The 9,819-nt window shown below is 45.3% G+C and overlaps 1 pseudogene; it reads right to left on the reverse strand.

The window, feature by feature from the left end:
• Window positions 1-5,285: 5,285 nt before the first annotated feature.
• LOC131480599 (U2 spliceosomal RNA) lies at window positions 5,286-5,403 on the reverse strand (annotated as a pseudogene).
• Between the last annotated feature and the right edge of the window lie 4,416 nt (window positions 5,404-9,819).

Here is a 9,819-nt window from a genome sequence, read left to right on the forward strand (position 1 = left end):
GAGCAAGGATGGTCTTCCTCATTTTGGCTGCTCTTGACTCTGTCAAATGTATTTGTGCAAAACTTAAGTTGGGTGAAGGAAGAAAAAAATGGCAGATGGTTAGTGGAGGCGTTGGAGGAGAGGGCAGCCATTCGCTGGGATCCCTTCTGCCTAACATCTCAGTACCACACCTCAATCATAGCACCATCGGAACAGACAAGACTTTATCTCAGCTTCAGGTTTCTCTTATTCCACAAGGAAACTCATGGAGACAATTTTAGTCTCGGTTCTACAGCTTGTGGGATGAATAAAGTAAAATAAATACAGATTTAGGAACATGCACATGTAACGTAGGAACGGTTGCTTTGCTGAAGAAAAAAAATGTACATGTCCAGTGGGTGTTTGTGGCATGTTGGGTATCCCAGGCTTTTCCAGTGACAATTTGAAAGGTGTTCTGTGGCCTCCATGGACATCCAGATGAAGGCACTGGGTGACATGCAGACCTGTACTCCCACCTGCTCATGGAAGCCATGGGTCTCCAGAGGGGTCAAGATCCAAGGCCACTGGCTACAATCTCGCTTCAGGGAGTGTTGGCCTTTTGCTGACTGTCTGGGGTTGGGAGAAGGTCACAGGAGAAGGACTTGCAGTTTGGCAGGTGTAAAGGTGTCTCTTCTGTGTGCACGGCGACACTCTGGAGCTTGCTGGAATGGGTCTCCAGGCAGGGCACAGCTCACTTCAAGTGCAGCCCATTCATTGGCCCTATATTAACATAGCCCTTGGCACAAAATTCCAAGGGGAGGCAAGGGAAAAGGTGAATATGGCAAGACATGACATGATGCGCTACACGCAACCAAAAGGAAGCCCCTGGAGGGAACTTTTGAGATAGAAATCTATGTGTTCTGGCATCAACCAGAACATACATCACTTTATAACTAATTGGGAAAGTCAAGAAGAAACATTAACTATTGATTACAATCAGCTTTCGGGTCTAACATAATTATTTTCTTACCAGCTAATAGCTGGTAATGGGGTAGAGCCATGTACTCTGACCCAGTATGTGAAATTGTTCTCTAGTTTTACAACTTTTTGGTCCTGGTTGCCAATTCACCCAACGTCAGGTTGCAAAGGACTTAGACCATGTTGCAGCCACGATTCCTGCCAAAAGCCAACATGTTCAATGTCAATCAGTATTCACTGGGTCTTGTGATTTACTTTAAGTTTGTTATGTGAAGACTAATAATCATTGCAGTCAGATGTTTATGAAGCACTCTCTTACTTCTTTAGCTTTGTAAAGGGCTATCCAGGGGAGGTTTCTGGGAATCTTGTATCCTGAAGGCAGGGTCCTTGCTCTGCCCCTTGAGTTCTGAGTGTAACGTTCATGCTGCTCTCTGGGGCCCCTATATCATCACTCACCTGATTTTTCAGCATTTATTTCATTAACTCTTTCCCGAGGGTTTTACTAACAGTGTCCAAATGTATCTATTTTCATCTCCCTCCTGCCAATTGTAAGAGACACAAGAGATGGAAAATAAACAGATATTAGCACTTAATGATGGCAAATACTTCTCTTTGTTGAGGGAGAAATGAATTTTCTTAGCATTTCTTTCTAGCCAGAGCCAGCTCCAGCAAGTGGTAGCAAAAAGATGCAACACACCCCATCGTGGAACTGACTGTGTTAGGGTAGAAAAGACTGGAGAAGTTCCTATTGGCAAATTTCACGACCTGGAAGGGAAAACCCAAGAGTCAGGTATAGAGAGCAGAGGGTTGGGCTCTGCGCCCAGCGGGCTGGCCTGCCCTGTAGAAGCCAAGCTTGTTCCACGGCATGATGGATAGAAGCAGCAAGAGCAGCCTCTTCTTGTTTCTCTGTGAAGCGGGAAACATCCATCCAAAGAGGCTGGGTCCTGAGGACAGACACAGAAGGGCTAGGCATCTGTGGCCTGGGAGAGAATTGGGGTTTGCAAATCCAACAGGGAAAATCGCTGTGAGTCGGGTTACCCCCTAGTGCCCCACTGCACATCAGCAGAAGATCCAGGAGCGAGACCAGGAGCAAGAAATGAAGATGAGGCAGAGTGCATCATGACAGCTAGGGGCTGGGGTGACTCTTGGGGAGGGAAGACACATAGTTCTGAAAGGATGAGAATTCTTACAGGAGACGGAATGTAGACCTGGGCACATGCTGAATGTACCATGTCATTTGCCTACAGAACTGATGCCTTGGGCAGAGTAAGCCAGAGTAGGGCAAATCAAATGGCCTTGCTCAAGAGCAGATGCGTTGGGAACTATGGGGCAAGTTCCATGCCAGGAAAGTCCTGCTGCGCAATCCCAGGCCTCCATTCTGAGCACACCACTTGGTGCTGTTTTTCTGCAGGACCTGAGCTAGCGGCAGTTACTGAGGAGCTGACACAACTGAGTCTTGGAGTGTATTCACAGCTCTCACCTCCCATCTCTGCCACTTCGCTGAGAATGTCACATGGCCTTGTTCCTTGCACACAGGCACCGAGCCCATGGAGGCGATTGCTCACGAGAGTTCTACCCGCTGAAGCCATGCAGGAGCAGAGCAGTCAGCAGGGACTTCTAGTAAGAGAAAGACTGAAATCAGCTTTGAGGCCTGAATTGCAGCAGTACATGGGGTCGGCAGAAGGGCAAATTCAATATGGACGTGAATGGAAGGTTCCAGAAATCATGACAGTGTGGGCTCTAAGTGGCTCCTGGTCACAGGTGTACTCTTAATTATGGTGCTATGATGTGGTCTGAAAGGAGATTCATCCAATGTATCTGACCTTCATTACCCACTGATGGGAGGGGTTGAGATTCCACGCACAGAAACCCCAGCAGTCCTCCTGAGGACTCTTGCAGGAGCTGTTCCAATTTCAAGTTCTTCAATCATTTTTCTTCTGGAAGCAAAACTGAAAGGACAAATGCAGAACAACCTTTTTTTCCCAAAATGGACTTTCTTTTGTTGTTGGGGTGGGGGGAACTGTGTTATATAAAAAGCCAATACCCAGGTGAGGGGGTTTATGCTTTCTTTGAAGTGACAAAGAAACTCATGTTTGTAAGGAACCTGTGTATCTGCATACATGAGCTTGCTCATTTTGCCAGCAGCATCTGGGAAAGGATTGTTAGCATGTACAAGAGGGTCTGTGTCCCTGGCCAAGGCACACCAAGTGTGCAGCCAGGCCGTGAACAAGAGGGCTAGAGGCTCCCCAGGGCCAGAGAAAGGGCTGAGCCCCTGAGGAAAGTGGTGGAGCTGGACCTCTCCCCCAGAGCCTCAGTGCGCTGGTGAGAGCGGAGTCCTGCCTAGACCCCAGGAGTGTGGGCACCCCTCAGTATACCCCACAGGAACCCCACTGCCGCATGGACCCGAGAATGCTGCCAGCAGCACACACGAGCAGAGTGTGCATGAGGTGGGTGTCTCCGCCCACAGCCACAGCTGAGACTCCTGTCCGAGTTCTTCCCTGTGGGACTCAGGCCAATCATTCTTCACTCTAGATGAAAAAGCAGATACTTGCCCTGTTCCTAATATTACTCAAAGTTTCACGTGTCACAGGGAGAAAGAAAAGAAAGCCAATGCCCTGGGACTTCTGAGGTAAACCAAAAGTAAGTATGACCCCGACTGGTTTTGTTCCCCAAATAATGAACTCTTGAGCTTTTCTCATGAAGTCAAACCCAACCTTCATGCAGGATAAAGCCAGTTTCCCCTATAGAGAGATTATACTTATTTAATCACCTTGGAAACTTCGTGTTTTCTCTTCTTTAAACCCTCACATTTTGGTGGTGAAAGATTTCAATCTTTGCAAAGTCCTGCTTGCTTGCAAACACTGATTTCTTAAAGTTCCCATCTCTGAAATCCTTCTTTTTAGATATTCCATTCCTGAAGATTTCATGAAGATAAAGCACACAGGGAGTTCCACACAGCAGTGGGACCAGTTGTGTGTGTGTGTGTGTGTGTGTGTGTGCATGTGTGTGTGTGTGTAGAGCTTCCATCCTCCCCCCAGGGAGTCCCACACAGCAATGGGGCCAGTCCTGTGTGTGTGTGTGTGTGAGAGAGAAAAAGAGAGAGAGAGAGAGAGAGAGAGAGAGAGAGAGCGCTTCCATCACCCCTCAAGGAGTCCTGCCCAGCAGTGAGACCAGTCCTGCTGCAGGACAGGGCAGATCCCTGTGTCCTGCATTGTTCCCACTGGTTCCCACCTCTTCAGGGGCCCCAGACATCTAAGCGTGCCACCCAGCAGACCACATTTCCGGCACATGAATTGACCAGGGGACAGGAGCCATGCTGAAATTGAAGCACACCCAACTTCATCACAGTTTAAAAGACCACAGTAGCAAGTCAAGGATCCCACATCTTAGGAGCAGAGAATTGACTGGAAGAAGATAAAAGCGAGCAAAAAAGGAATCTCCCACTTGTTCCAGTGTGACAGAAAAGTTCATAAACAACAGGGAGACAGACAGAAAAAGTCAACTGTACCTGAGGTAAACCAAGCACAGCAGTGTCATCCTGACCTGGTCTAAACCCCAAACAATAAAACCTTTACTATTTCCCATAAATCATGACTCCCTTACAAATGCACTTTCGCCCGTAAGGTTCCTGAAGCTACCTCAGCCACGGTGTGAGGAAGCTGCTGGCTTTTGCCTCCAGCACACCAACATGATTTAGGAGCTTTGAAAATGTGTTATCGTTTCCTTTCCTTTCTGATTGTGCTTTTAGTGCGTGAGCCAGCCTTTCTGCAGTCTCACGCCCCTGTGCTCATTTCGCTCACAAACGTTTTTGTCTCTGAGTCTGCCTTTCGGGATCTGCAATTAGAGGCTCAAGTAACCCTTGAGTGGCTGTTTAAATGTAATCCCGGCAATTACCCACTGCCTAACATAGTTACCACAATCTCAGATTGTACCACTTTCTCATAGTAGAAAGCCTTTAGTTTTCTCATTCAAGACGTAATGCATGTGCATTCTTACATTAAAAAACACAAAATTATATTTAAAAACACAACAGCTAGAAGCCACCAACCATTAAAACTCAGATCGTTGTGTGTGTTTAAGTTGCAATAGATTAGCTATCAATGGCTCGCATGTAGTTGGACGTGTATTTCCACTCTTCCTCATTTTCATCTTGACTTCCAGAAGCAGAATCATTGAGCTAGCGTTCACAGAGCTAAGGCTTTTGAGGCACAGCGTCAAGTGTCATTCATGGAATTTTCCTGTCTTTGCCACCATGAGTATTGGATTTTTCTTTTCCTAAATATTATAGAATCCATCTAAGTAAATTAGTTATGCCATAGGCTTTTTAAATGTAATTTTATTCTATGTATGTAGAATATGACCACTTATAGACAGCCAGTGTTCACATTTTGTAGATGAGATTATCAGGCATGAAGGTGATGAGAACAGATACCACTCTTGACCTTAGCCAAAAGACCGAGAAGCAATTACACCACAGACTTTTTGATGTTAATATTTGACCACGTTGGGGAAAAAAGATGCATTAAAATACTGGTGTGATTTCCAAGCTTATTATAGAGATTCATCATAAATACTGTATTGGTTGGGAGTGTTAGCATTTAAATACCTTAATAGAAATTCCAACATCTCTTCTCAAATACTTGTAACTACTCATAAGTATACTAGTCATTGTAACTATCATTTAAGGACACAATTATTTCTGGAAATAGAAGCTTTAACTAAATACACGTGCGTGAATTTGTAAGTGATTCCTTTCTATGAAGTCCACAGATTCCACTTGAGCTTTAGGTCTGACATGGTACCCCGCCACACATATATATAGCACATGTGAATACATAAATCATAGTCAGGGGGTAAGTACCAAGTCAACCTGAATTTGATACCCTTGGGATGTAGCTTTGCAGTTGGAATCCAGAGTTATGCTAAATAAAGGTCACGCAAAGGACAGGATCAAGAAATAAATATTAACACAATGTCCTGGTTGCTTCTCTTGTGCTAACGACCTGTTGAGAAGTGGAAAGCACAGAGGCACCCTGGCGTGCTAATCTTTCAGTGAGGCCAGTTCTTGCCCACTCACCCACACCCACACACATGAGTGCCTCTAAGAAGAACCAGATGTGGAGTGCACTGTAGGAGGTCAAAGATACATGCGCTGAGGGCTCGATTCCTCGAGGACCACAGTACTGGAAGCAGCCAGTCTCTTCACAATAACATGTAAAACACTAAGGAAAACTTTGAATAGAGTTGGCTATCTTCCTCTGTGATGTGGTGTTCACACTTGCACAACACCATGACAGCAGAGTTCAATAAGGATAGTCACAGGGTTCAGGGTCTGAATCCGCTGGGAGCTCATGTGGCCTGTGCCATGGGCAGCCATGCTGCTGAGCACGCACAGTGTCCCTGGCACGCATTCACACTGGGGTGTGCGCCAAAGCCCCTAAAGGTGCAAATGAAGTCACACAGGGCACTGTGGAAGAACGCAGAGAGGAACTGAGCGGTATCATCCTCGTTTCACTTACGGATGAAACCTCGTGAAGATTCATGAAAAATAAAACCAAAGGTGTGGGAAGCAGCTGTGACTTAAATGAAGCAGGTGGCCTTCCTGTTCTGCAGCCCAATGGGAGCCACGCTCCTGAGGATGATACAGTTTGAAAACATTTGCTTGAATTCTATTCCAAAATCACTTTGCTTTCATTGTTCTGCCGCGGGAATGCACGTGTGCTCAGAACAGAGGCAGGTTGTCTGCCAGACATTTGGGTCAGACAATCGTGACAAGTTATTAGACACAGGAAAAGGCACCTGTACACCTGCACCAGGTGTGGCATGTCAGTGGATGTGCAATTAAGAGACAGTGAGCTAGTACTCTCACAACCCCAGAGGCACAGTCCTGAAAGTCAGTCCACACATGGTGTGACTTGAAGCTTCGTGACTTTGCACAAGTAACCAGAACTCCCAAGTCTCAGATTGTCATCCTTAAAAATACAAGAAGGCTCAACACCTAACACTGAATGCAATACAAGACACACCATGTGCAGCAAACTTCCTAGTCTGCATATACATATGTATGTATTTGTGTATGCATATGTATTATATAATAAATAAGTGAAAGGAGCATTATTCTATATTCACATGAACTATCAAAAGAGATAGAGTTCACCTTAAGCAGGAAAAAAAGATAGAGGCAGAAGAAAATGTGCAGCTTGAGCCCCCGTTGAAGACACACCTGCCTTCTTCAAGTATTTCAGAACATTCTAGGAAAGAGCAGGGCAGCTGGATAGGTTTTTAAATCTGCTTAGTTTTGTTCATTTTGAAAGGCAAAACAAGAGAGAGAGAGAGAGTCTTAATCCAACAATTCATTTTTCAAATGCCCACAGTGGCCAGGGCTGGCCTGGCTCATGCCAGGAGCCTGGAACTCCAACTGGTCTCCCATGTGAATGTCAAGGATTCAAACACTTCAGCCATTTTTGCTGTTTCTTAGAGACACTGGAAGGAAGCTAGAAGCAAAGGTCCCCAGCCTCTGATGGTGGGTGTTTCAAGCAATGGTTTAACCCCTCCAGTGTCACAATGCCCACCCCAGCAGCAGTCTTAGAGTTTAGTGGGATACAAATAGGTCGTGTTTTCCAGTTTCAATATGCAAAAGTATCTCCTCATTGATGTTTTAATTTGGATTTCCCTTATTGCCAGGGAACTTGAGCATTTTTTCATATGTTTATTTGCCATTTGGGTTTGTTCCTTTGTGAAGTGTCTGCCCATTTCCCGTGCCCATTTCTTGAGTGGGTTGCTTGTTTTGACATTTTGGTTGTTTTGTAGCTCTTTGTATATTCTGGATATTAGCCCTCTATCACCTATGTCGTGTGCGAAGATCTCCCATTCTGTGGGTTGCCTTTTTACTTTGTTGATTGTTTCTCTAGCTGTACAGAAGCTTCTTAGTTTGATGAGGTCCCAATTGTTTATTTTTGTCTTGATTTCTACTGCAAATGGTTCATCTACTCCATGGAATACTACTCAGCTATTAAAAAAAACAAAATGCAGTTCTTTGTGGCCAAATGGGCCAAACTGGAAACCATAATGCTAAGGGAAATGAGCCAATCCCAAAAGGTTAAATACCACATGTTTGCCTTAATTTAAGATGATATGATGTTATGTATAACATGTTATGTTTTGAATGTTATATGTTGTGTATAAACTAAAATTGAAGTATAGGTGAGGTGGTCACAGAAGGTGGCTGGGAACCCGCATTTACTTTTAACATATTGGCTACTCATTACTATGTCAATTAATTCCATAATGATGTAAATTTTTGCTGATGGTATGTTGGAGCTTTCAATTGACTGGGATGATACTCTGCTGGCTCTGTCATCAGACCAGAGAGGGTATACCTAAGAAGCCGTTGAACTTGACGGGACAATAAGATGCTGGACTCTATGTTTGGTATACGCTTGCAATGGGGAAATCTCAACTGAACTTGAGCTGTGGTTATGCAACAAGGTGGAGGAATCCACCATGGTGGGAGGGTTTGGGGAGGGGTGGGGAGAACCCAAGTATCTATGTAATTGTGTCACATAATACAATGTAATTACTGAAGTTAAACAATAAATAATTAAAAAAAAAAACTCAATATTGCTGTACATCCAAAAAAAAAAAAAAAGTATCTCCTACAGAACTCGCTGTACACACGCCATGTATATGAATTCTGACGTGGTGAGTCTGAGAGAGACCTACACGAGGCTGCTGATTCGACATAACATACAAGCACAAGAGAGATGCATGCACTTCCAGTGTTCCACTCGATGAGCTTTTAGAAAGAGAAGGGACAGCCACTCTCCTCTCACGCTATGAACAACTTCTGTAAACCCAAGAGTGCCCACAGCCCTTGTACAGGTGGCACAGTGCCTGCAGTAGAGAAGGGGAACTTGCAGAGAACACCAAGATGCAGGTCTCAGAACGTTGGTTGTCCCCTGAAGAGAGGCGAGACCCCTCCAATGGCACCTACAGCGCCCTAGGCTGCTGCTGATCCTCGCTGCACCACCTCACCTGCAGCTCTCAGCTCTCCCCTCTGCCGGGCCTTGCCTACTTACAAACAAGTCACCTGTGTCCAAGAACTGTGTCAAATGGCAGAGGTGGACGGCATGGGTGTACAGTTAAGAAATGCAAATTTAAACTGTGCTGATAGCTATTTTCCCACCAAAGGGGTGGGATCATCAAGACATGGGAGGTCGGCAGCAGCTCCTGGAGTATGTGGGAAACAAGAACTCACACCCATGACTGATGGGATGCGCAACGCAGAGTACTCCATGACACGACCATGGCCGGCTGATGGGATGCAACACAGCACAGCACCTGAGAGTGGAGACTGTACTTTTGCCAGAAAAAAATTTTTGGTGACACGTTACAGGCATGTGCACTCTGACCCAGCCACCCCACAAATAGGAAAGAAAGAAATGCATGGGTGTTTGGGCAGCACATTTATACCCAAAGACTGGACTATTCGAGTTCGTCAACAGGGAGCAGTGAGTCGCAGAGGGTCTACTACAGCCCCTTGAAGAGCAATGAAGGCCCCTGCCCACCCTGGTAGGAAACAACCTCTCAAAATCACTGTAAACCAAAGAATGGTAGCCAGGAAAACTGCTAATGTGGGCAGGGTAACGATAAAAGTGCATGAGCATTTCCAGTATCAATGTAATTCAGATGCACACAAAAACACATGGTTTGGGCTCGGCAGCGTGGCCTAGTGGCTAAGGTCCTCGCCTTGATCCCATATGGCCGCTGGTTCTAATCCCGGCAGCTCCACTTCCTCTCTATCTCTCCTCCTCTCAGTATATCTGACTTTGTAATAAAAATAAAATAAATCTTTAAAAAAAAAAAACACATGGTTTTATTCAG

This window comes from Ochotona princeps, chromosome 6 (assembly GCF_030435755.1).
Source record: "Ochotona princeps isolate mOchPri1 chromosome 6, mOchPri1.hap1, whole genome shotgun sequence".
NCBI classification, from domain to species: domain Eukaryota; kingdom Metazoa; phylum Chordata; class Mammalia; order Lagomorpha; family Ochotonidae; genus Ochotona; species Ochotona princeps.